Consider the following 26377-nt stretch of genomic DNA (forward strand, 5'->3'; position numbering starts at 1 on the left):
TATCTATAGCATCGTGGTCAATGTGCGTGGGCGCGATACCCCAGAGACGCAAGGTCGATTCCTGCCGGGTTCGTATTTAAAAAAAAAATATCTTTTCTATTGGTTATATATTTTTTCAGTTCAAAATTGTGTTTTTTACTTTCATTTAAATTATGCTGTAAACAATATTTCCCTTTTATAGAGTTTTTGCCACTGATATAGATATAATATATATAAATTTAAACTAAGACTATAAAATTATAATAATAACCTTTTACACGTACGTTACTGGTCATAATATGCAAGCTATCGTTGATCAAACTATAGTAAAATAATGTATACATACAATAAACAGTCAATAATATAATGATACCTCGTTTTCTTCGTCTTCTTTCACCACTCTCGTGAGGATCTTGAGCTCCACTAAGATGTCCAGCTGTATATAGCGTAGACAGCTGGCGCCCACTCCTTTCTTCACATCTTCACATCAAATACTGCATTATGGGTGTACCCATATTCTGCCGAGTCAACCGGAAGCATGATGAACGATATAATTTAATATACGAAGATGTCAATTTTGAATTAGAACCATTAATTAGACACTTTGATTATTGTAACAGTTGTTAGAATATTACATCCCATAGCACAGTTTACGGGACAGTTAATGATAAACATAATTGTTACACTTATTGGGGGCGGTCCGGATTCAATTATTAAAAGATTTTTCAGTATTTTGTTAATTCCTTTGTGCCTTTTCTCTCCCGGCACTTTGCATTAGAGTAAAATCAGTAAACTCAGTCAAACTTCACTTGAGAGCGTGGCGACCTCAGTCTCAGGTAATTGCTCCTGTGACATTACCAGGCGTAAATAACTGTACAGATGCTTCACATCAAACGTAGTGCCTTGTGAGAGCCTTGGAGCCTTGTAGTGCCTTGTGTAGAGCGTAGTGCTCGATTAAGACCGAGTGTGGTGCGGGGCGGGTTTGGTTTGGAGGGCGTATTTGTATTGTACTTAAGTCTTATCCTTTGTCATTTATCTAAGCGATCTCTACATAATATATTCAGATATGGAACCATGTCCTTCCATTTATCTTCCGTTTGGATATTTTTCTGGCGGATTTCTCCAATGCAACACACCTCGAAAACACTTAATGCGTTTTCACTATCTTGAATTGATAAAAAATATCTTCTTTATTGTCTTTTTTTCTTTTTTGAGTATTGCAATGATAGTTTTGGCGACATCAACCCGGCGTGATGCGGCTGGCGATGCACTTCCGCAAATCTTGATTATGTGACATGTACTGTAACTTTTTTTGGTCAACTTTCTTGATAAAGTCTTGTTTCCTAGATGTTGATAGATTACTAGTTTTTTAATGATATTTTTAATACGATCAAAAAACTGTTCTTGTTGACTATATAATCAAATGTGCTTCTTTTTTCGCTTGTATTTTGTTGAAATGTTTAATATTTCACTTCATCATTATCATCATCAGCCAGAATCCATCCACTGCTGGACGAAGGCCTTTCCAAGTTGATTTCACTTCTCTTGGTCCTGTGCGTTGCATTGCACGTACTTCCGCAGAACTTTATCGTTTCATCGATCCAGCGGCCACTAGATCTACGTTGCGGACGTTCTGTACCTCCTGGGTACCACAAGGATTTGTCTAACGATTGTCTCTTCTTCGAGCTATGTGTCCCATTTGAGGCCTTCAGCGAACTCTATTACAACGCATACCCTTGTCTGTTTCTTATCCACCCATTCCTCTTTTTGTCCTTTCGCGTTATTACCAGCATGTTTCTCTCCATACTACGTCGCGCAACTCTGCAGTTTTTCAATTATATCAGTAAAAAGATTAAATCAATTTAAATCATTACAATATTTGCATATATTCCGCAGTAGGCGTAGTTTTAGTATGATCACGACCCGCAACCATGAAAACGGTGACGAATAAGAAGAAGTTCTTCATTACCACCAATGTCGGTGATAGTAAAATCCGCTTCGGGTGTTGACTAATTATTTTTGTCTTCAACGAGCTCTTCCCATTTATCCAACGATTTTATGTATCTTTCTTTAGACCTCACCCACTCAAAGGTTTCCAGATCTTAATTTTATGTTTCACTCTTTTCCGAGCACCGTTCGCCCAATGCATTCGTTCCATTGTCCATGTAAATACAAGCTTTCTCTTTACCATCCACTGCACACAAAACCCGTGCAGCCGTTCGCAGTTGCATAACGAACGAGAATCACGATTTAACAGAACCACAAGAAGAATTTTCCATGATCCTGATTATAAATTACTAATTAAAATCTGCTTATCATTTTTTTATGACCCATTTTCACAAATATTACAATATATTTCTTTATAAATCATTTATTGTTCACAGTTTTATCTTCTTCACCACGTATTTATCATCCACACACAAAAAATGTCGTTTATTTTTTTTCAATTGTTTCAAGGCGAATTAACACAGTTTCCATTTAATTTTACTATCACAAATATCTTAATGCTCTTTTAATATAATTCAAACAAATTTTCTTTATAAAATGTTAGTACAAAAAGACTTTGAAATTCTCCCGGAAATGAACTGCCGTATCTAAAATTTCAACCAAACTAACTCCGCTCGGGCAAATGTACACATATATATAGCCAATTTTCCAGACACATAAATCCTTAAACATCCCTATTTCAGTCTCCCTTGCACTACTTCAAAAATCAATGTCGTTCTCAGCCGTGCAATTACAGGGTTTCCTATAATAATTATCCTATTTCCTTCTCTATTATACCCATTAAAATGTGTAATCTTCTATCTCATGTTTATCGTTTCTATCTATAAACATGAAATCCCAGGCAAAATAGCTGCATCTCTTTTCTTTGCGTAAGATCAAATCGGCGTAGAGTATCTGCGTCTCATTTTAATAATACTCGCACGAACGCCTACGCGATCAAATAATTTGCACAAATTATACTGTTGTACAACGGGAGTTGTGTAATATAAAATATTATTATCATTTCAACCAAACTTGAGCCACTGGGCATTTCCGCAAAATTTTTGTTCGAAAAAACGTTGGGACATTTAATATTCTTTCACTAATATTAGAATGAGATTTTTCCAGCAAAGTTTCGTTCTTCGAGCAACATCGCTTGCCCAAAATAATCTTCTACTTTCATGCGCCCACAACCTTGAGTAGGTCTTGAGCAGTTTTAGATGCGCAATATCTATAAATCCAACTTAACACTATTCTCCTATCTTGTGCAAGACCGACTAGCTCATAATTTGCCTTCCGGGTTACCGAATGTTAACTTCTTTATTATGCATGACTCATCCATAGTGTATACATGGCTCAGCTATCTAAGCCTGGTAAATTTAATAGACTGCAATATGACTACTAATTAATTAAACCAAGCCATAATAGATAATAGTCAACAAATATTCATATCTATAAAATATCAAAAATTATGCCACTAAATCATAATATATAATTTTATATTTATTTGTAGATAGAATAATATTTTTTATCTATTATGATTAAGTTTAGGCAGAGGTAACATGAATTTAAAAAAAAACTAACCAACACCATCTGCAATTAATTGTACTCTTGATTAAATGAAAACAATTTAATATGCTTGAGAAAGTTTAGTGTACACTAATTATGTCGGATCTCCATAGCCTACCTCCACCCATCACCGCTGCCATGAGGGAACGACAGTGAAAATGTGATTAAATGCTTCTTGCTTCTCTTGGAATGCTAGGTATGACTTTCTCTACTAAATCATGATTGTTTATGTATACAATATAAACACCATAACCAACACATTTTCTCAATCGTGTTTTCTTGATTACCAATTGCATAGTCTAATACTGTATTTTCCCAATGTTATATGCAGATTGGATGGACAAAAATGAGCTGGACACATACCTCGGAGAAGGGACAATTGTTGGACAAATCTAGTAATCCAGTGGTACCCAAGAGGTACAAAACGTCCGCAAGGTAGACCTAAAGGCCACTGGAACGATGAAATGATTAAGTTCTGCTGTAGTATATGGCAACGCAACGCACAAGACTGAGCTAAAAGGAATCAGCTTGGAGAGGCCTTCGTCCGTAGATTCAGGCTGATAATGATGAAGATGTGCACATCGGGAGATTTTTCTATAAACCTAATTAATTTTGCATAGTCAATGTCCAGGATTCTGATAAGTAGAACATCACCGGCTTTATAAGTGTCTTCTAAGTAAAGCCTGTTATTGGTTTATCGTATAATTAGACGGGTCTTAAAACGTATTCAAAAAAAATATGACAAAGGAATCAGATAGGTGCAAAAACGAATGCACTCACCAATAGATGAACAGCTGTAGAAATTTGCACAATTTTGTGTGTTGTGCAAATAATTTGATAGCATATTATGAAAGCTCTTGGTCACGTGTTTACGTAACTATGACAACGGCGCCTGGTGCAGGGCTGTCAAAAGCTACTCAGTCAAATATTTTGAAAAAATCATATTGTTTAGGGGTATTTGCCAATATAACATGTTTCTTTATTTTTAAATGTAACCATTCCAAATTAAAAATCCATTATTCTGAAATTCACTTATTTTATACAAGATTAAAAAAAACGAAAGAAGGTCCCAAACACAGTCACTTGCATACTATTCACTCAATTCATATTACATTGAAAAAATACAAATGAATACCTCTCTTATGTCAGAAAGTGTCATTTTTTAAACGTATTATTATTTATTCATTGCTACATATTTTTAAACCTATCGAAAACAACTTGAATGCCCTAAGAATTTTTGAAATATATGTTCTGTGTTTAATTACTTATGGTACATTTTGTATTACTTTTTTAAGCTCAGTTTAGTTTAGAAGCCAACATTATTGATTATCTAAAAAAAATACACATGGAGTGGGCAAGCTAAACAAAGCATATTATGCAATTATATCAAAGTTATTCGATCTACTTGCAGGCATGTGATAGGTATTATTAGTTTTGCCTAATAAATTCATGCCCTTGGACATTTTTTATGTATTTTCTCTGTCGAATTTTTATTCAGTTTTTTAGACAGTATAGGTTTAAGCAGTGCCAACTTACAAACATGTAAAATGGGCAAGCTAAACGTTAAAAACATATTTACAAAAAAAAAATATTGTATATTATTCCGTTTTTATGTAATTTTAAAACCAAATAGGAAATCTCTACTATACCAATTTTATTTTAGCAAATAGCAAATCTCCCATCACACCACATTTTCTCCCATATGGAGTTGTTCCGGGCAGCCAGTATATATTTATTTATTTAACTTGCTTCTATACATATAGAATTATTATGTATAATATTGATGATATTAGCTATAAATAACTTCTTAATCAGATATTTAATTGCCGGTGTTTTACTGAGTTTTTTTCTTTGCTACGATTTTAATATACGGCTTTCTTAAATACAACGTACTATATGTACATACTTTCATAATACGTCAGAAAAACTACACATAAGAAAAAAAATATTAGATAAAAATCACGCATACATGAGCACTGGTAGCATACGTTGGTTGACGTTTAATACACGGTGGGAGGTCAGTTTTGGTGATACTCCTCTCGGAAAACATACCACAGTCAGTCAATTGACTTCATTTGTTGTGCAAGATAGACGTAGTTGTTGACTCTTTCGATTTAAATTCGATTTATCCGCTTTTGGTTTAGTAAAACAGTTTATCATTACTTTTGTATTCGAGACATTTATTTTTAAACCTACTTTACGGATGTCATTTGCAAACTCATTAGTTCTAGTTTTTAGTGTCTTTTAGATCATATACGAGTACATACATACCTATAACAAGAGTATTTTCAATATAATATATTATATTCAATTGAAATAGATATCCTAAAAGGAAAATTCAAACCCATTGTGACAACCCTATCTAACGAGCTACCCTTGCCCACGTGTTGCTATGGGAATCACCATAGCAACAAGTAGACAGGGCTGTCAAAAAATGAAAGCTTTCACGGACGTAAATTATTGACAATACAATTATTACTTGCAAGTATTTTTATTGTTCTTTTGATGCCGATAGCAGAATCGATTATTTTTATTTCGGTGTGACATAACGGTATTATAACTTTCAGGAATATAATAATTATTGACGCATTTGAGATGAGGTGCTGGTGAAAATGCTCCGTATTCCATGGACGACCAAGTATATTAATGCCTCTCTACTAGAATAGCTTGGTATCAAATAACATCTTTCGACCTACTGCAAGAGGGCTGCCAACAATGTTCAAAAATGGGCTCTACGCCATACTGTAGAATTGACGTAGACCCTGCGTAGCTATAGCGTAGACACTATCCATTTATAATATTGACGCTACTTAAGGAATTAATATGGTACATTTATTAAATTTAAAAATATTTTCCACCTTGTTTCTAAAAGATTATTTGATATACTAAGGATTGTAGGAGTTAACAAGAAACATGCTACACGACATGTATCAATTAATTAAGAATATTAATGACTGCAAGAGACGCCTTCTCCGACTCTTTGGTCACGTGGTAAAAAAAAGATCAGAGCAGTCTGAAAAGAAGAGTGATCTTTGGTGATGTCAAAAATGGCGGTTACGAGGGTGTACGCCTTCCAGATAGTGAAACACTGTTAAGAAACCTATTGAGTTGTTTATTCTCTCAAGGTGCAGAATCAACCTGCCACTGGTAATACCAATTCGGAGGGCGATAACTGTGTTCAACCAAATTACTTCGAGTGTTGATATATTCCACTTACGTGAGTGTGAGTTTAGGTGGACGCTATTTTATAAATTCTTCAAATAGGGTCTCCTTAGCAAACTCGGTGTACTTATTTGAATTTCTATAAATGTATCATTGTATTTTCACTGCTTTTGTATATTTATATTATGTTCTCTTTTTATATTGTCATTTTTATCCCTTTTTTCACTTTTCATTTACTTTCTTCTTTATAATAATGTATCATGTTATGTTGTGAATGTCTTAAACTAACAATTTGTAATGTCCACAATATGTTAAGAAACAAATGAATTGAGTTGAATAAATAGATTGAATTGTATTGTATTGAATTGAATTAATAGTAAGTGAAATAAAAATATCAGCGGAGGATCGTTACAAACGGAAAGAGATCAGGCGCGCACACAAGCAGGGAGAGAGGTTTGGATCCGGATCCCCCCTCAAAAATGAAAAAATACGAATTATTAAGGTAAATAAAATATAGCTTCTTCTTTGTCAGGATTTCACGACTCCGTGATCCATATGATGACGTCGAACAGCCTGTTCCACGGGATAGTCCCATTCCTCGGTACTGATAAGTTGGTGTAACAATTTGACCTATCGACACAAATTGTCCTAATAATAACTATGACCATTGAGCCACACATATTTGATAAGTTGTATATCAACACCCATAGTTATACATATATGTTAGGTTTTTATTGCTTGAATGAAAGAACGAAGTGTCTGTAATGGGGAATGTACCTAAACAGTTCAATATTCCGCGATTAAAGCGAAAGGGTATATATGAAGTCATTGGTATCTAGTAGAGTTTTTACAACGCCCTCTCTCACCGCGATTCGAATCCGGAACCTACGATATTTAAGCAATCGTAGGGCTTAAATTATAAATATAAATACTATTTTATTGACTGATCCGACTCTGGTAGGTATCGTGTCTGACGAAAACCATGGATAATATTTTGACAGCCCTGTCGATACCCCAATACGACTCTGTAGAATCTGTTGTGTCAACGCGGTTTATCCTGGTGTAGTAGAGTGGAGTTCGGGAGTTTACCCATTCCATGAATTTTTGACTCTCCGGAGCCAGATCAATATTGCCATAGTTGCAAGAAGTTCATCATATTGATACATAAACGCTTACAAATAGTATTAGTGATGGAGTCTCTAATGGCGGACATCATAAGTATTGATGGCAGCACAATATTTCAGGCTTGTAATAATACCAAATTATCTTTCATGAGGCTCTAGTCTATATACAAGCCTGCTTTCGGTCCGCTACGGCAGCTAAATGGGGTAAGGAAGTATCGAATTATTAACACTTATTGTAACAATTACCGTCTCAACTGTCAAAACTGTCTATTTCGGTCTAAAATTTATCACAGCCACGAGAGGTGCTGTTAAATCATAGTACTTATTGTAACAATTATAACTAACTTATTGTGATTGTTACAATAAGTGTTAATAATTCGATACTTTCCTACCGTATTTAGCTGCCGTAGCGGACCAACACCAGCCTTGTGTATAGAATAGACCCGATGGTATCTCTATAATAATACTTAATAGCCCCACGAAATACATAATTTGAAAACACCTCTGATAATAATAATAATATTATTATTTTAGATTTTTTTAGTAGATATATTATGCTAAAAAAAATATGTTTTGACAAAAAAGACGCCTGATGGGACTTGAACCTGTAACCACTAGATTACAATGCCATTGTACTTTATCAATTAAGCTAGCAGGTATCCTACTAAATTATTTTAATTGTGATACAATTCATTTTCATGTACCCAATTTCTACATCTGTATGTACATACAAAGCAGTGGCAAGAATTGGAGTTAGGGTGTTAAGATCCGCCATAAATAGTGCACACTAAACGTTGTCAACCATACGTATTTGTTTTCATTGAACTAAAAATACAACTTTCAGATAGTTTTGGTTAGTTGTTAGCGTAAACCAATCCATAATAAAATTGATAATAGCCAAAAATATAGTTTGGTTAGGCAGGGCTCGATGAATTTTAAAAATCTAACTAACAAAATCTGTAATATTATGTATTCTAAATTCAACAATAAGCGAGACCGATAAAGTGTACATTATTTTTGTCGCATCACATTTATCAGGGTTGGCGAACCTTTTTATGTACGCGTGCCAAATTTCCCCAAATAATCTTTCAACTGTCTGACGTGCCGAGCAGTTTTTTATGAGGAAAAAGTAGTTTAAAAAAATTAAAAATGATGATGTTCTAGATACCTCTCACAAAATATAAAACACATATAGCTTTATCACTTTTTTCAATTACATTTCGGTCCACCAATTTTGAAACTGTCTGCTACAATTACTACTACTACGGTTTACCAATTTTTTATTTCTTATTTGATGCAGTCGTTTTTGTGCGTAAAAATGAAATTGTTTGTTAATATATTAAGTAATAAGTTTGGTTTTTATTGCACAAATTGACATGAAAATTGCTCCGATCAGATGAGGCATTCTCTTGCTACATTGGTCTCAGGCATTGTAAATCGATCAAAATTAGAGGTTCACGGCGCGGCATCTCCCGCCACCTGATGAGGTTAATGTGATAATATTATATGTCTAGTCTAGTAGTCTATATGTCTTATAGCCTAAGGACCGACCTACGCAATTATATATTTACATTAAACGTAATGCTTGTTCATGAAGAGTATTTGCCTGTTATTTTTTATACAATGCGACCTGTCATTTACTATTATTAGAGGTATTTCTTTCTTTTCAAACGCGTGTCATGCAAAATCATCTCGCGTGCCATAGGTTCGCCATCCCTGACCTATATCATACAATATAAACTATTTTGGTTTCGTTGAGGTAGATTTTAATTGAATTTTAAAAATTAACGAGTAGCATCTGCAATTTGTATTATTAGTTAGACAAAGTTTAGTGTCCACTATTGATATCGGATCTTAACAGCCTACCTCCACCTCTCACCACTGATATAACGTAAGTAAAAACTGATGGAAGATTTGAGATAGAAAAATTAAACATAGGTAATTATATAGCCAAAGTGAAATGAATATTTATTCATAGCGATTATTAAATTTTGCAAAGTTTATCAGCCGCTGATTTCGTTGCCTAGGCAACTATCCACCCCTAACTTTAGCCCTGGATACACTAACACAACCATAATACATCGTAGCTTTACTCTACTAGTAATACAAGGGTGGAGCTCGAAATTCCCGGGACATAGCCTATATACCCTATATTGCCTATATCTTATTCATTTACCCATATACAATATATCTAGTAGCCTAAAATATAGATGTTCAGTTGCCTAGACTTGTGTGTGTTAATACAGATATTATCCGTATGTGTGTCTGTTAGTTTATATATACGGCTGCTTCCCCCATGGGCGTGGCCTACGTTTCCATGGCAACCATCGAGGGTAGCCTATGTGTCCTTGACAACCGGTTGGTATTGATTTTATCTCAGCTTGGTGTTGGCGACGTTTGTCTGGGATTTCTCAAAATATCTATAAAAAAATAATTGGTTTTTTGAACTTTGAGTAATAAAATGATGTATATATTTTACAAATTACTATACGCATCAGTTTCAGATAATTTATGAAAAGTTTAAAGTTAATTATTATAGCGTAGTGACGTCTCGTAAGGGTAAGCTGGCCATGCGTTGCTTAGAGTTGATAAAATATAAAAAGCGGCAAATGAAGGAACGACTACGATGGTTAAAACTTTTGGAAGCAGTGGCGGTTTCCCATGTTTGTAGTTATAAAACATCACAAGGAGAGTTTCATATTTGTCAGGGCTTCAGACATCCACGTATCTTAAGCCACAGGTTTTTGAGAGCAGGTTTTATGGTTAATTATTCTTGGTAAATTGGGTGTACATAATTTTTTTCAAGATTTTTGTTGCATTTGGCATTTAGTTTAAGATAATAACGGAGGTAGGTATGCATCTAATAATTTTGCATAAAATTTGAGACCAAAAGTGAAAGGGGCCATCCCTTTTCATTCTACGTCTGCCTTAGGGTGGCACTTTGCTTAATTACGTTGCTGATAAACCATGTTTGCATTATCCGACGATTTGTATGTGAATTTTATAATAAGGACCATGTCTTAAAAATCAATTGCATTTGTGGACGCACCAGGGATTAAAATGGAAAATTTTCCAAAAGGGAACGCGTATTAATATGTGTTACATTTATATGTGTCATATGCCAGGGCCGTAGTGAGTTAGCTGTAAACTTGAATTTAATGTACTACAAAATTTACTTTATCCATACATCATGAGTATGATAACCAAAATAATTATTTAAAAAAAATAAACTTCTCTAAGTATATCAACCACAAGTACTGCAGATGTAAAAATCTTTTTTCTAAGAAATCTGCTACTTATGTAAAATTAAATTATTATTCTGTTTTTTTTATCACCCTACCTAAAACCGTTCATTTTTTTTGTATAAAATAACAGAAAAGTTTATTATCTCATGGTCTTCCGATAAGTCATAAATATTTTTCATTACTTTTCTAAATATCTATTTTAGTGCATGTCGTCTTTTTTGTCGTGTAATTCTAATGTAAAAAGGTGAAGTGTAATATAATATTATTGTTCAGGTAACAAAATTTAAATTCAAGTACTTGTGAATATGGCTGCCCTAGGACTTGTTTTCAATTATCTACCTTCAACCGGCACTCTTCGCCACTGGCACATACATACAAAGTCACTTATACTCCAGCATAAAGAGCATCCACCAATGCACGTATACTATGTTATTTGTGTTGTCATGGAAACGCCGGGATCACCAGGCTGCATCCGGGTAGCTAGCTGTTGCATTCTGCAAGCGAACTTCCCCACTCCTCTCCAATCGCGTGTATGTACGGTTTCTATGGTGATTCCTACGCTAGCAGTAGAAGAAATACAATCTCTCTAACTAAACACATACACACCTGTTAACCCTTTGAATCCTCGGTTGTGTTTATATTACAACTTTTTTGTAGCGAAACCAAAATGTTTTGGTATAGTTCAAATTATAGAAAAAATATTACTCTTTGCCGTACCATTGAATATATTGTTTAAAATAAAAAAAATGATAACCAACCATTGATAACGTCTTAAAATGTATAAAGAAAGGAAAAAAACTGCTCAAGTCTTAGGCCTTCATCATCGTAGACGTCGTTCTTCGAACATGAAGATTTCTTCTCCTTCATTGCTCGGAATTTTTATATAAGCCTTTTTTTATTTTTAATTGTAAAATTTTTGTTTGTCCTCCGAAACCTTTTTTACAATGAGCACACTCATTTTCAAGCTCAGTTAGAGTACACTTTATTGTGTGTTGACCTTAGTCTTGGATAACTGCTCCTGCGGATCTATTCTATACACAAGCTTGCTTTCGGTTCGCTACAGCAGCTAAATAGGGTAGGAAAGTATCGAATTATTAACACTTATTGTAACAATTACAATACGTTAACCGTCTGAACTGTCAAAACTGTCTATCTAAAATTTATCACAAGGAAGAGAGGTGCTGTTAAAACATAGAACTTATTGTAACAATTGTAACCAAATTATTGTAATTGTTACAATAAGTGTTAATAATTTGATACTTTCCAACCCCATTTAACTGCCGTAGGGGACCGAAAGCAGCCTTGCGTATAGAACAGACCCGCTGGTACACTTCCAATCATATGAAATTGCTGATTCTTCACAGCCAAATGTAGCGACCAAGATTTAGATCTGGATTTGTGCGGGTCTGTGCGGTTTGGATTTTTTAACTTCAATGTTATTTTAGGAAACTTATCTAAATAAATTGATGGTTCACTGTTAGTGACTTAATTTAATTTAAATTAGGTTTTTGTCTAAAGGTTAGATTTTAATCTAAACTTAATTTAGGCATTTTATTAGCTCCTATAATTAAATCAATTTTTGTGAGTCAATTTAAATATTAAATATACGTTTATTATCAAGCCATCGACAGTAATATATTTTAGGCAAACGTCAGTCAATCTGTTAATCTTGCATATTGCAATACAATAATACATCCTACATTGTATGGAAACACCTGTGCTTGTATGCGATCCGGGCTCCAGACAGGTTTATTGATTTTCCATCCCCGAGCAGGACTCTATAAAAGGAGTGCAATTGCAGGAAATTTCACAGTTCATTTTCAATACTCGATCAGTGCACATGCTACCAAAAACTCACCCTTAATAAGTGCACTGATTGAGTATTGAAAAAATGAACTTTTATAAGTATTTTTTTTTAATATCTGTGATATTTCCTTTTTATAGTTCGCCGTAAAAAGTACAAAATTATTACATGTATATTGAAGCAAGATGTAACTGTCGTTTTATCGTGTTTTCTGGTGAAACTGGAAGATTTGATAATCTCCGAACAATTATTTGACTTTTCTGAATGACCGAAAAATCGGTCCATTACTCTCGTATTGTAGATTATTCCGGAGTAAACTGTGACGTATTTTCTGAACCCGTGCAATAACAATTTAAACCAATGAACCATCGAACAATGTGTAAAGCACTTATTTTGTGTTTGTTGACGAGAGAAGGAGATCATGGTGTCTGTGAGGAAACCAGCTCTGTTGGAGAAGATTGACGTGTTTTTCTTCGTGAATTTTGAAGGTATGTTGAACGATTATTATTAATGGAAGGGTGGCTGAGTTTAGTAAAAAATATGTAAGGTTAGGTTACGTAAGACCACACGGCTTTGCGGTACAGCAGTTTGCGTCAGTTTAGTTTATATTGCATCGTGTGGCTTGGCTCGACACACTTGTTGCACAACACACAAAGTGCAGGGTTAATAATACTTCATATCAATTATGTTTTTAATTCACCTTCTTGTACTATTTCAATATTTTTGGACAGCACACAACATACTCATCACAACTATCCGTAATATTTCATTTTCGCCAACAGCCTACCAACAGCTAATTCATGCATTTGGTTATTTTTATAGTAGTAAAAAAAAACATAACTCTAAAACAAAAAAGCGTTCCAATAAATATTTCTCCCAACACGAAACTAAATTAAACAGCTATAATATTTTTAAATTACTACAGAATCACAATTTAAAAATAAAATGTTTGTGTATTAATTGCCATTGACAAAAATATGACAGAAGCGTCAGGAATATAGTACATTATTAATTATATTAGATATTATCTAATTGTGAGTTTGTTGACTCAGAAATCAGTAATCTTTTAAAGTGCGAAAAAAATATTTAATGTTACAAACATAATATAAATTGGCCAATTAAAAGATTAAAAATTTGTATTATCCATTACAAAACACAACGAAACTTTTTAAGAATTTGATGACTTAAGAGTGACCACATTTTTGAGTGAATTTTAAACTGCAATTTAATACATTTTACTATAAGTATAATTATTTTACTTTTAAATAATTAATAAGAAGAAGAAAGGGAGGAGAATGTATTGGAAGTTTGATTCTACCACAATTTTATTAGCTCGTATCCTTGTTTGTCCAGTACTAATTTTTTCTTGTGTGTCCAGTACATCTTTTTTCTTGTTTGTTCAAGATTTGTATTGGACGATTGAAGATTTTTAACTAACTTCCCGACTAGCTAGATATTTGAAACTTTTAGAATATATCAGAACACGACGACAATGCATTCTTTTAATACTTTTAGTCATTTTAAAGCAGAATTGAATTAATTTTCAGTTAATTCTGTTTTGTATGGAAAGTTATTATTGTTGGTTGCTAAAGGGGTCCTAGCAACTAAATTATTAGTATATACGAACGCTACTATGGAAATCAATATGAAATGTCAAAACGACAGTTCAGTATTGTATATTTATTCAGTATTTCTATCAAGTATAATAAAATGATTAAACAGAAAATTTTAAAACGTGGTATATAAAAAGTTCTTTTTATCTTGTAATTATTAATAACTACGTCTGTCACATAACGATTCAAAAAAACATATTATTTCAGAATTTAAAAACACTGATTTTAATATAAAATATAAATTAATATAAATTTATGTCGTTTTTATTTATATCAATTCGAGCTTTAGCATCGCGTTCACGTCAAATCTCGATTATGTATTTCAAAAACATATATTTTTTTAAATATAAAAAATGTATAATTAAGTAAAACTTTTTAATTGAATGCGGTCACAACTTACACTAAAACTTGAATCGTTATAAATAAAAAGGATTTTAGATTATGTTCATTTAATATATTTTCAAGAAAAATCGATGTTTGTTGTTAAATTAGAAACAAGATAGGTAGTTGTAATAAAGATTTTGGAAATCGTTTACACATCAGCTTCTATACAATTTATCAAACTTTATTTGAACGTTTTTATATAGGTTTAAATATTTTAAAAAAATTCAAATTAAATTAAATTAATGTTTTCAAAATAAATTCCCGTGCAGAGGCATTCGACTGTCCAAAATATCGTGTCTGGAAACGTGTGCGTATGCAGTTCGCCGTATCAACCTTCATCGTGAAATGTTGTATCGGAAATAATGATATATGGCCGTATATTAAAGAGTGCCCAACCTTTTTGGGTAGAATAATAGTACTGACATAAAATTCATGTCTAAATAAAAGACGGTTCTTGGGGGTTTACACTTTACACGAAGCCAGCTGCAAACAGTTTTCGATAATAGCCAATACACTGGATTATTTGTTAGGTTAGGATTTCATTTTTGAATTCATGAATTTTATCAAAATTAGCTATGAAAATTGAATTAATGTTCATATTGAATCTAATAAAATTAGAGATCATAATATAGTATATAGTCATATCTTTCCGATCACAAAGCTGAAGGCAAATAGGTGCCACGGTGAAATGTTTTACGTACAATTTACATGTAAGTAGTAGAAAAATGTTCAGGAAACGACAAAACGTGAGTTTATGATTGGTATTCAAAAACTAATCTATAAATATCTAGAAAACAAAATATTTTCTCGAGTATTTATACATTAAATACAATCTAATAATTTTACGCCAAATTTTGGAAAAAGTAGACATTGGAGAGCACTGAGTGAGTCCGTAAAAATGATTATATTTTTGTTGACGTGTTTGAGCGCTATGTCAAGTGCATCATTCAAAGCAATACATTCCGCAGTAAATACAGATGCATTTTGATTAATGCTTCTTTTTATTTGAATATCCAATTCCGGACAAATACATGCAGTTCCAACTGAAGGGGAATCTTGAACTTTACTGCCATCTGTATAAATTGCACACAAACCACCCCGAGAAATGATATTGTTTATTTCTAAATTTGGATTATTGGAACTTTTAAGACTGTGGCCTAGCTCAGTATTTATGTCAATCGAAGTAAATGTTGTTTTGTATTCATGGCAGTACGGTGTATAGTTATTTTGAATATTTATCTGCCCACTAATGTCCATTATATTTTCGATACAAAAAAGGTTTAACAAATTTATACAAACAACTTCAAATAACAGCAAAATTACATTCTACTGGATTCCTTCACACGTTGGAATTCTGGGGAACGAGAACGCAGATAGCCTTGCAAAAACAGCAACTTTTGAGAGGAGCAGTGATAAACTCCCCATACCGTATACAGACGTTTTTGAAACATTCAAGAAAATAGCCAAAACTGAAACAGATAGTTTATTAAAAGAACAAGGTCTAACAAAAGGGAAAAAGTACTTTCAAAGTTATTACAATCCTGAAACCAAACCATGGTATACCAATAAAATGCTAAATAGAGAAACAATCGTCACAATCAATCGCTGCAGAGCAGACCATTATAATCTTGCCTCATCCCTGGCTCGCTTGGGTATAATAAATGACCCTGGGTGCCGGTGCGGAAGTGAGACTGAAGATGTTAATCACGTAGTTTGGCAATGTTCTTTGTATGACACCCAGAGACAGCGGCTTCTTAAAGATTTAAGTAAACAAAACTACCAATTGCCACTGGATCTCACGATATTTTTGGCTCGGCCGAATATCAAGGCGTTCCAGTGTGTCCAAATGTTTCTGAGTGAGTGTGGCCTACAAGTCTAAACTTCTTTTCTTTTTCTCTTTTTTTTTTCTTCTTCCTCTACCGTAAATTTGTATTGTAATAACTGTATGAGAAATTATTGTAATAATGTGTATATATAGTGTATGTTAAAAAGTAAAGCTAAATAAGACTCAATTGAGACTTCAGAGCTTAATAAAAAAAAAAAAAAAAAAAAAAAAAACAATCTAATAATTTATAAAAATACCTAATACTTTGAAAAAATACGTGGTCAAATATATAATTCATATTATCTTGTGGCATTTATGCTACAGTATGTAAGCGCACCTAAGAGAAACTCAGTTTGATAAAGCCACGGATGTTATCCATATAACCTCTAGTAAAGGCGTCTCAAAAAAATATTTTGAATTCTCTCTAACATAAGGTCGTATTTCAACTGATACTTGGCTATACTCGATAGATATCTCATTTGAATTCTCTTTCGATTTTTCCAGGTGTTCGAAGATTGAAGCCGTCCTGCCAAATTCGGAGACCAGATCATCTCTGCATCATCACTGAACGTGCTTCAACAAGACTGTGATCCGTGACACTCACCAATGCAGCAGTAAGAAACAACAAACCGCGCACATCTCTAATGATTATTAGTATTTACGATTATAATTACTTTGAACTGATTGTTTTAATTATGTCTTATATGTTTATTTACAAATATGTCTAAAATTATGTTCTCAATAGTTTCATAACGTCACTCCGTAACTAACTTGTTGTAAAGGAAAATACAATAAAACCTCGATTTAACGTTTCTATCTACGTTTTGTCCTCATCAGTGGCGAAGGGTAGAGGTAGGCTGTTAATATTTGCCACAAATAGTTTATATTGTTAAACTTTGTCAATCAAACGTAGGATTTGTTTTCATTAAACTAAGACTACAATATGCAGATAGTATTTTTTCAATTTTTAAAATTCAATTAAACCCTAACCGATCTAAACCACAGTAGATCATTATTATCAAAAAATATTCGTTTATCTATTAAATATCAAAAAATCTGCCATTAAGCTATACACAATTTAATATAATTATAATAGATTAACTAGTTTGGTTAGGCAGGGCTTAAGACGATACTTCAGTGAAACGGCTAATAATTTTCAACTATAGGCGCGACGAAATTTTGGACTCGCTGACAATCGGAGAGCGAACGTAGAGGTGTGAATAGGTCAATTTGTTTCGTGAAGGCGACGGGGGTATTAATTTTTAAATCGTGTAAAGATGACTAAAAACGTTAACCATTTACTTGAAAAAGAAAACATGTCAATGAATATATTAATATTGTTACTAATAGAACAATAAACAGAACATTAAATGGACGCATGTTAGATTTATATGACAAATTATATTTCGTTCGGCAGGCGTCGTTTGCACAATCTTCGCGTCGCGTAGTCATGATCGTTTTAGACCGTGCCACAGCTGAGGTATAGTCTTAATGAATTTAAAAAAAAATAACCAACACCATTTGTAATATGAATTCTTAATTCAACAAAATTAATACAAATAAATATGACTGAAAAGTGTGCACTATTTTTGTCGAATCGCCCACAGCATATCTTAACTATTGTGGTTTGATTAAGGCAGGGTTTAATTCAATTTTTAAAACTAACCAGCACCATCTGCAATTTTGTATTCTTATTCCAATGAAAACAAATAAGTATGACTGACAAAATTAAATATGCACTATTTATGTCGAATCTTAACGGGCTCTCTCCGCCCCTCGCCACTGATATTCATACGGTTGTATAAAAAATTTCCAAACAAGTCCCACTATAGACAGGCCGTGACACGAAAATGTAAACTTCGACGGTAGTAGTGGTACTAGTTAGTTATTGTCCATACTTCGAAAAATCAAGACATATAGTAAACTGACTATTATTATAGAAACCATAAAAAATAATGATTGTTGCATATTGAGATAAATGGTAAAAATTTGAACGAATGCAAACAGGTTATCGCTTAACTGGCACTTTTCATTTTGATCGTCCCCTCGTAGCTGAGGATCGTGACCACCTTAAAATCCCGTCATCTTCTGAGCGACCAAGACCTTCCAACCCTCTCGGGAATCTGCTTCTTTCAGAACAGAGTGAAGGCTGTTTCCCGTAAGCTTTCCTTGGAAGCTATTAAAACCCACTCCAACTCTCCAGGTTATCCAGTTTACGCCGAACAATATAACAAAAAAACTGCTGAACTGCCTAAAGCCGTTCCTTTACCTGTAGTATCTAGATTATTGACTGGTTCATCTTGTGCTCTGCCCAAGAAATTTGAAGCATTCGGCGCCAATACCACATCTCGAAGGCATCAATAATTGCCTTCCGCTCCCTTGCCCTCAAGGGCCATAAAAATATGAATAATACTAAGTTTACACAAGCATCATTTCCGTCTCAACTTAAATTGAACATCAACTTTAAATTATCTCCATCTATTCAAAGTCTTCTGGGTCAGCCGAATAGAGTAGCATGACCCCGCATGCTAAATTAATAAAACGTATTTCTTGAAAATATGTGAGTTAACCAGATAAAATTCCATTTCTAATAATTGGGACTTCTTAGTCGCTGCTACACACGGGGCTATATTCCAAAGATGTGAGACATGCGCTTTAGAAAAAAGACAATTTATAAAATATATTAATTAATAATTAATTGTCTTTCAAAACGCGATCTAGTGCTGTTGAATGTGACCGGAAGGAATCTAAATATTGGCAACAATTAATATTGTCTACGGTATGAATTTTTCTTCAATTGAATACCAACTTCTGATAGAACAATAAAATTATATACCTGGCTATGAATGGTTATCGTTTGATATCGCACTCTGACGATTTATGATTATTGCGGTGTAATACTATTTTTAATAATAGATCGAAACTCTATTCAATGTCTAATGGGTCGGCTGAATAGATTAACATATTGGCCTACTGTTTTTTCTTCACTACTAATTTAGCTTTGTCTAAAATTTTGAAGGCGTTTGCGATGACCGCATCGTAAATTGTAATATAACTGAACTGTAATGTAACTTTAGAATATATTATCATGTGCAGAAATATAGAATATATTATATAACCACGATTCCCTCTATGTTCTGAATGGATTTGCGTGACCAGCCATGTATTCATACCATCAATATATATTTATAGAAATCAATCATCAATATCTATAGAAAAATATACTAAAAAAATATTTGCAGCAGTTTACACAAAAATATGTTAAATTAGTATTCTACGAATATTTAAATTTAGCTGCATCTCTTTCTTTTGAGACCGAGGCGAGTCTCCACATTTTGATCTGATTACTCATTTCTCTATTCAATGTCTACTGGGTCGGCCGAATAGAGTAACATGGCCCTGCGCTTAGAAAGAGATATCTTCAAACTATATAATATTATTATAATATTATATTCTAAATTTATATTTTACGTGACGTGTGAATAGTATATACACCTATTGTACACTAGTTTCTTCACCTACTTACCTCGCTGTATTCTAAGCCTACTATGTCGGCTCGAATGGAGTAACATGACCCTGCACATAAAAATAAGTGTCTTTTCATCATATAATAGAATATCTTCTACATATATTTCAAGAAACAAATTAATAGTATACTATTAACAGATAAAATTGAATGCTATTGTTTGCCCACCAACTTTTCTCGCACTATTCAAAGTCTACCGGGTCAGGCGTATATACTAACATGATTCTACGAAATAAAATTGAGCAATAAATAAATCAACTTCGTCAATCGCGAAGCTATAAAAGCTTACGTAGGATGAAAATTATAAACGATAATCTAATTATAAAAATATGTATTTTTAATTCTTTACGAAGAGATTTGTTTACCAAACCATTCACAATAAAACTAAATTCAATAATTAATTGATGCTCTGTTTTTTCAAACATACCTAGCATAAGAAGTAGATACCAATGTCGAAAATAAAATAAAAATAAAATAAAAAGATCATTTCCCTTACCAAAATAGCATTCGTTTGTTGCATAATTTATATCGCTACATAAATAATCGGCCCCGTAAGCAACGCCGCAAACAAACATTTATGTTTCCTGGTGTGCCACGTACTATAGGATGTCCCCTTCTGTTTTGTGATCGACGATCGATTATTTCGCTCTATTCAATGTCTACTGGGTCGGCCGAATAGAGTAACATGACCCTGTGCTTAGAAAGAGGTTTCTATTAAATATTTGTAATATAATATCATATCAATCTACATTTATATTTCTTGCGACGTATGAATAGTATACTCTTAACACACATATTGTACACTAGTTTCTTCACCTACTTATCTCGCTCTATTCTAAGCCTACGGGGTCGGCCGAATGGAATAACATGACCCTGCGCTATAAAAATCGAGCGTCATATCACCAATCTTTTATATATTTAATTACCTACATTTCTCATTTTTCTTTTGTTAGACACACAACTCATTACCTATGTTTTTAATAATGATCCATTAAACCATTCATAAGAGAACTGACTTCAATAAGTTGATACTATGTTTTTTCAAACATACCCACCGTAAGAAACAAATACCAAAAATAAAAAATACAGAAAACCAAAAAAGATTTTACATAAATTATCGGCCCCATAAGCAACGCTGAAAACAAAAATGTGTATCCTGGTGTACCACATAAGTACTATAAATAGGATTTCCACTTCTGTTGTATATGAAATCCGCGCCTATCTGAAATAAAGAAAACTGACCGGCAGACATTTCGCATTTTTCTTCGCAGGCCTCATACGTGAGGTCTGCAATGAGGCCTGAATTTCTTCAATTATCAAATCAAAAAACACGAAAAAATATAAGAGTCTGAAGAAAGGTGGATAACTAATAATTATAGCCGGAATAAGACATAATATAATAATAAAGTATAAGACGGAAGCCACCATTAAAGGTGTGTGTAATATTCGTAATTTCTGGCTAAATATTCTCTCGCGCTGTCTTTTTGTATCAAAGTATATACGATCGTATTCGATTTGTAATGGGGTTGATAACAATATTCAAATATATCAGATTAAAGTATATCCATATGATTGTACAATTTAATACAATTATAATAATTCGTCTTTACATCGAGCTGCATCTATTCAAAGCCTACTGGATCGGCCGAATAAAGTAACATGACCCTGCGCAATAGAAATCGAATGTCATATAACCAATCTTTGATATATTTTATACGTATATTATTTATATATTCACTGTATTTACAGTATGTCATAATACCTACGTACCTATTTTAAAATTTAGTTTAAAATGAAGATAAATATCCCCGACGTTTAAAACGAGGTATTTGATATTCTCCGTTTATAATAATTTGTGTGGTATGTAGATGGTCAACTGAAAAGTTTCCCCCTGAACTGGGTCTTGGTGTCATGATATCAGTAATTTATATACAATACATTAAACGATAATTATTTGTGAATTTCTTATTTTTTATTACCTAAGCTCAACTTCTAGTCGATCTGTATCTATGCAAGGCCTACTGGGTCGGCCGAATAGAGTTACATGACCCTGCGCATAGTATGAGGTGATTTTTTACAAATTAGACTAATTATTCATTGAAACGTATAAATTAGTAATATCTCTACTAAATATCAAACTATCGCTCTGTTTACATACAAATATATTAAATTAATATTCTACGCACTTTAACCAAAAACTAAAGTAATTATTGTATGGCCTACGGTACGTATTTCTTATTTCTTTTGAGACCAAGATAAGTCTCCACATTTTGTTCTGATTCTCATTTCTCTATTCAATGTCTACTGGGTCGTGCGAATGGAGTAACATGACCTTGCATGCTAATAATGATTAATAACAAAAGTATCACTCACCCACTTGCAGTATTGTCTGTAACATTGCAGATATTTTTTTCGTCGATTTACACATTTGTCGTAATATAAAACTAATTTTATTTATTTTTATATGAGTAATAAGATACTATTATGTAGGGTTGACAGCGGCGTGCGATAAATTGTACAGTTTCTGTCATTGTTATTTCTTTAATAATAATATAAATAATTTTCTTTACTCATGCAGCGCCACTCTATTTTCCATCTATTCAGCATCAAATTTAGCTGCTTCTATTCAAAGTCTACTGAATCGGCTGAATAGAGTAACATGACTCTCCGTATAGAAAGAGGTGATTCTTGAGTGGTGAGACATAAAATATAAATATGTACTTAACGAAATGTTAAACCGATTTAAATACCTACCTATCTTACCAAAAGAACTCTTATTAAAACCGCGAAAACATTATTAAATATTAATAATACGTGTGAATTGTAAAATGATAACTAATAGGTTACTTACAATCACATCTTCGTTTAAAATGGTGTCATAGACCATACAACAAGATCCTTCCTTTGTTAAAGACGTTGAAGACAAGCAGAGACCGTGTGAGTTTGATAACACCTCCTCTATAATATATGGCGCCATAAGTGATGTGGTGCTCATTCCAAGATATACAGAAGCATTACATCTTATGTACTGTCTACCGACTAGATACCATATGATATCGAATTGTCGCTCTGTTTAAAGTCTGCTGGGTCAACTGAGTAGAGTAACATGACCATGCGCATGATTTTTAACTTCAAATCACCACCCCATAGTCACACTGCATTGGTATAATATAAGAAAAGTCTTATTATCATCAATTCTATATATTATCCAGTGTTATTCCTATAAAAATAAATGACTGTTTGCCAGATGAGATGATCTGACACGGTTGCCAGCCAACAGTCAATTTGCTTTGATTAGTCGACAGACAAAAATTTGATACGTAAAATAGTAGAAACTCATAATATTGCCAGTGCGCCATAAGACTTAATTGTGACTGATTGACCTCTTTTTATTGTACCATAAGTGATGTAGTGCACAATTCAAGATATATAGAAGCATTACATCTTTTCTATGTCTACCGTCTAGATACGATAGAATATCGAATTAATTAACTATTCAAAGTCTGCTGGGTCGACTGAATAGAGTAACATGACCCTGCACGGTAAGAAGAGGCGGTATTCACATCTCACTTTATAAAGAGTAATTTATTCTCTCAAACATAAATAAAAGAAGAAAAAAATTTAACTATGTAAAGAAAGTTTATCGGGATAAATAATATAGCCGGCAAACTAGGATCCAAGATATTCATTAAAACACTTTAGGAAGTGTTATTCTTTGAGACGCATCAACTTTTTTAGGATCCACTTAAAGCACTTTCTGCACACGAGGTAATATCTTTAATTTAAATGATCACGAACCCAACACCAGCCATGAGATAATATTGAAACAAACACTCTATTCAAAGTCTTCTGGGTCGGTTGAATAGATTAACATGACTCTGTGACGTAAAATTTAATAATCTCTTTTGTCAATCTCGAAGCTATGATATCACACATCATCAATATCAAAAAATAATAATTTCTATCGATAGCCGTTTCGTTCAGACCGGTTAACTCTATAGAGTACAGCTTTTTTCAAAGTTTACTGGGTCGACTGAATAGAGTAATAATACCCTGTGTTCAGAGACAGTAAAGTTCTATGTATATCGGCATAAGATTATTTAAAAGTAAAAGAGAATAATATAGTAGGTACTTATACACAATATATACACATCAGTAGTGTGACAAACGATCGATTATTTCGCTCTATTCAATGTCTACTGGGTCGGCCGAATAGAGTAACATGACCTTGCATGCTAAATGATTAATAAAAGCGAATTATTGCATAAATATGTAATTTTAATATATAAAAGACTATTTTCAATTGAGACTTCTTAGTCACCGCTTGATACGGAACTGTATTCTGAATAAATTGTATCTTGAATAATTATTATCATGTAAAATAGCTTAATTTCCAACAAAGGAAAGATAAGTTGTTGAATTTATTCTGCGCTTTAAACCACATTAAACCACACCCGTTTGTTCGTCAGATTTTCTATCTACAAAGAATTTAAAATGTGAAAGCACTCAATACTAACGATAATAATATTTCATTTAATCCCCCGTGCTGTACGCTGTAAGGCGTAAAGCTCGCGTACATTCTGGCTGAAAGTTCTCACCATATTAAGACAACACTTGCACTGGTATCGTATTTGGAGGTCTCAGTCATCTCGTGGCCATACAAGCAAGAAGGCAGGAGTTCTGAAGTCACAACTTCGTAGAAATCCATCACTTTCAAAAAGTTTCAAGAATAGTTAATCTACATATTATAATATACACAGTTTTAGTATGTCAACCTACCAGATACAACCGACTATAAGATACATCTCTCCATCCAAAGTCTACTGGGTCTGACCCTGGGACCATGTGAATTAAAATTGAATAATTATATACCCTCCTTTCGACAATCTCGAAGCTATAATATCACACATCTTTCGACTATGTGGTATCTCAAATCAGAAGAATGCAAATAATTTTAATATATTATCACCAGTAAACCTTTAGAACTTCTTTTTCCCATCCATTTTAACAGAATGGAAATTATTGTCGAAACTGTCACTCTATTCAAAGTCTTCTGGGTCGGCCGGATAGAGTAACATGACCTTGCGCTTAAAAAGTGGTAGGTCTGAACTATATAATACAATATAGTCTTTCTATATTTATATTTCATGCGTCGTATGAATAGTAGGTATATTATTTGAAAATATATAGTTTTCACATCAACTTACCTCGCTTTATTCAAAGGCTACTGTTTCGGTCGGATAGAGTAACATGACTCTGTGAAGTTTCACTTTAATCTCTCGTCAATCTCGAAGCTATGATATCGCACATCACAAATATTATAATACTATGGGGTTACCTATCGCTATCGATTTCGTTTAGATAACAGACCCTAACTCTATTCAAAGTCTTCTGGGTCGGCTGAATGGAGTAACATGATCCTGCGGAAAATCCTTGAAAAACTAATATAGATCATTATTAACCAAATTAATCTCTCTCTCATTTTAATGAAGTTATAGTGATATAGTTATCTTTGATCAGTTTCTGGCTGTTCAATTCTCTGCAACGTTGTTTAGGATGCTATTAATATTCCTCAGTGCATTTTTTTACTTGGTCATTCCGCCTACTACTCACATATTATCTCCGAACATTCGAGGCTTTCAAAGCGACGGCAAAACCTATCGTAAATCTAATCTTCTGTTCTAAGCCTACTGGGTCGGCTGAATGGAGTAACATGACCCTGCGCTTACAGAGAGGTGACTTTTCACCAAAAATAAATAAAATTTTTGAGGCTTTACACATTATGTCAAATTACCTCTACTCAATTATCGAATCTTAACTACATTAAGAGTGAGTATTCGAGATTAACCATAACCAAATATGCCATAACCATAACCATAACTAAATACCCCATGCTGGACGTTTTAAGTGCATAGAAGAACGGATTTGTTCCAGGGAAGTCCTGCTCAGAGCATATTTCAACTCTCCGATGCCTCCTGCAACAGTACCAAGAGATGAATATACCTGTCGCCTGCTGCTTCGTGGACTATGAAAAGGCATTTGACAGTCCTCATCGTGAATCTCTGTGGCAAATTCTGCTAGGCTATGGTGTCCTACGGAAACTGGTCGCCGTGATAAGTGCTCTCTACACCAATACAGAGTGTCGCGTAAGAGCAGCCGG

The sequence above is a fragment of the Rhyacophila brunnea genome, unplaced genomic scaffold, assembly GCF_057557595.1.
Source record: "Rhyacophila brunnea isolate RB1 unplaced genomic scaffold, BYU_Rbru_1.0 scaffold_13, whole genome shotgun sequence".
Lineage (NCBI taxonomy): Eukaryota > Metazoa > Arthropoda > Insecta > Trichoptera > Rhyacophilidae > Rhyacophila > Rhyacophila brunnea.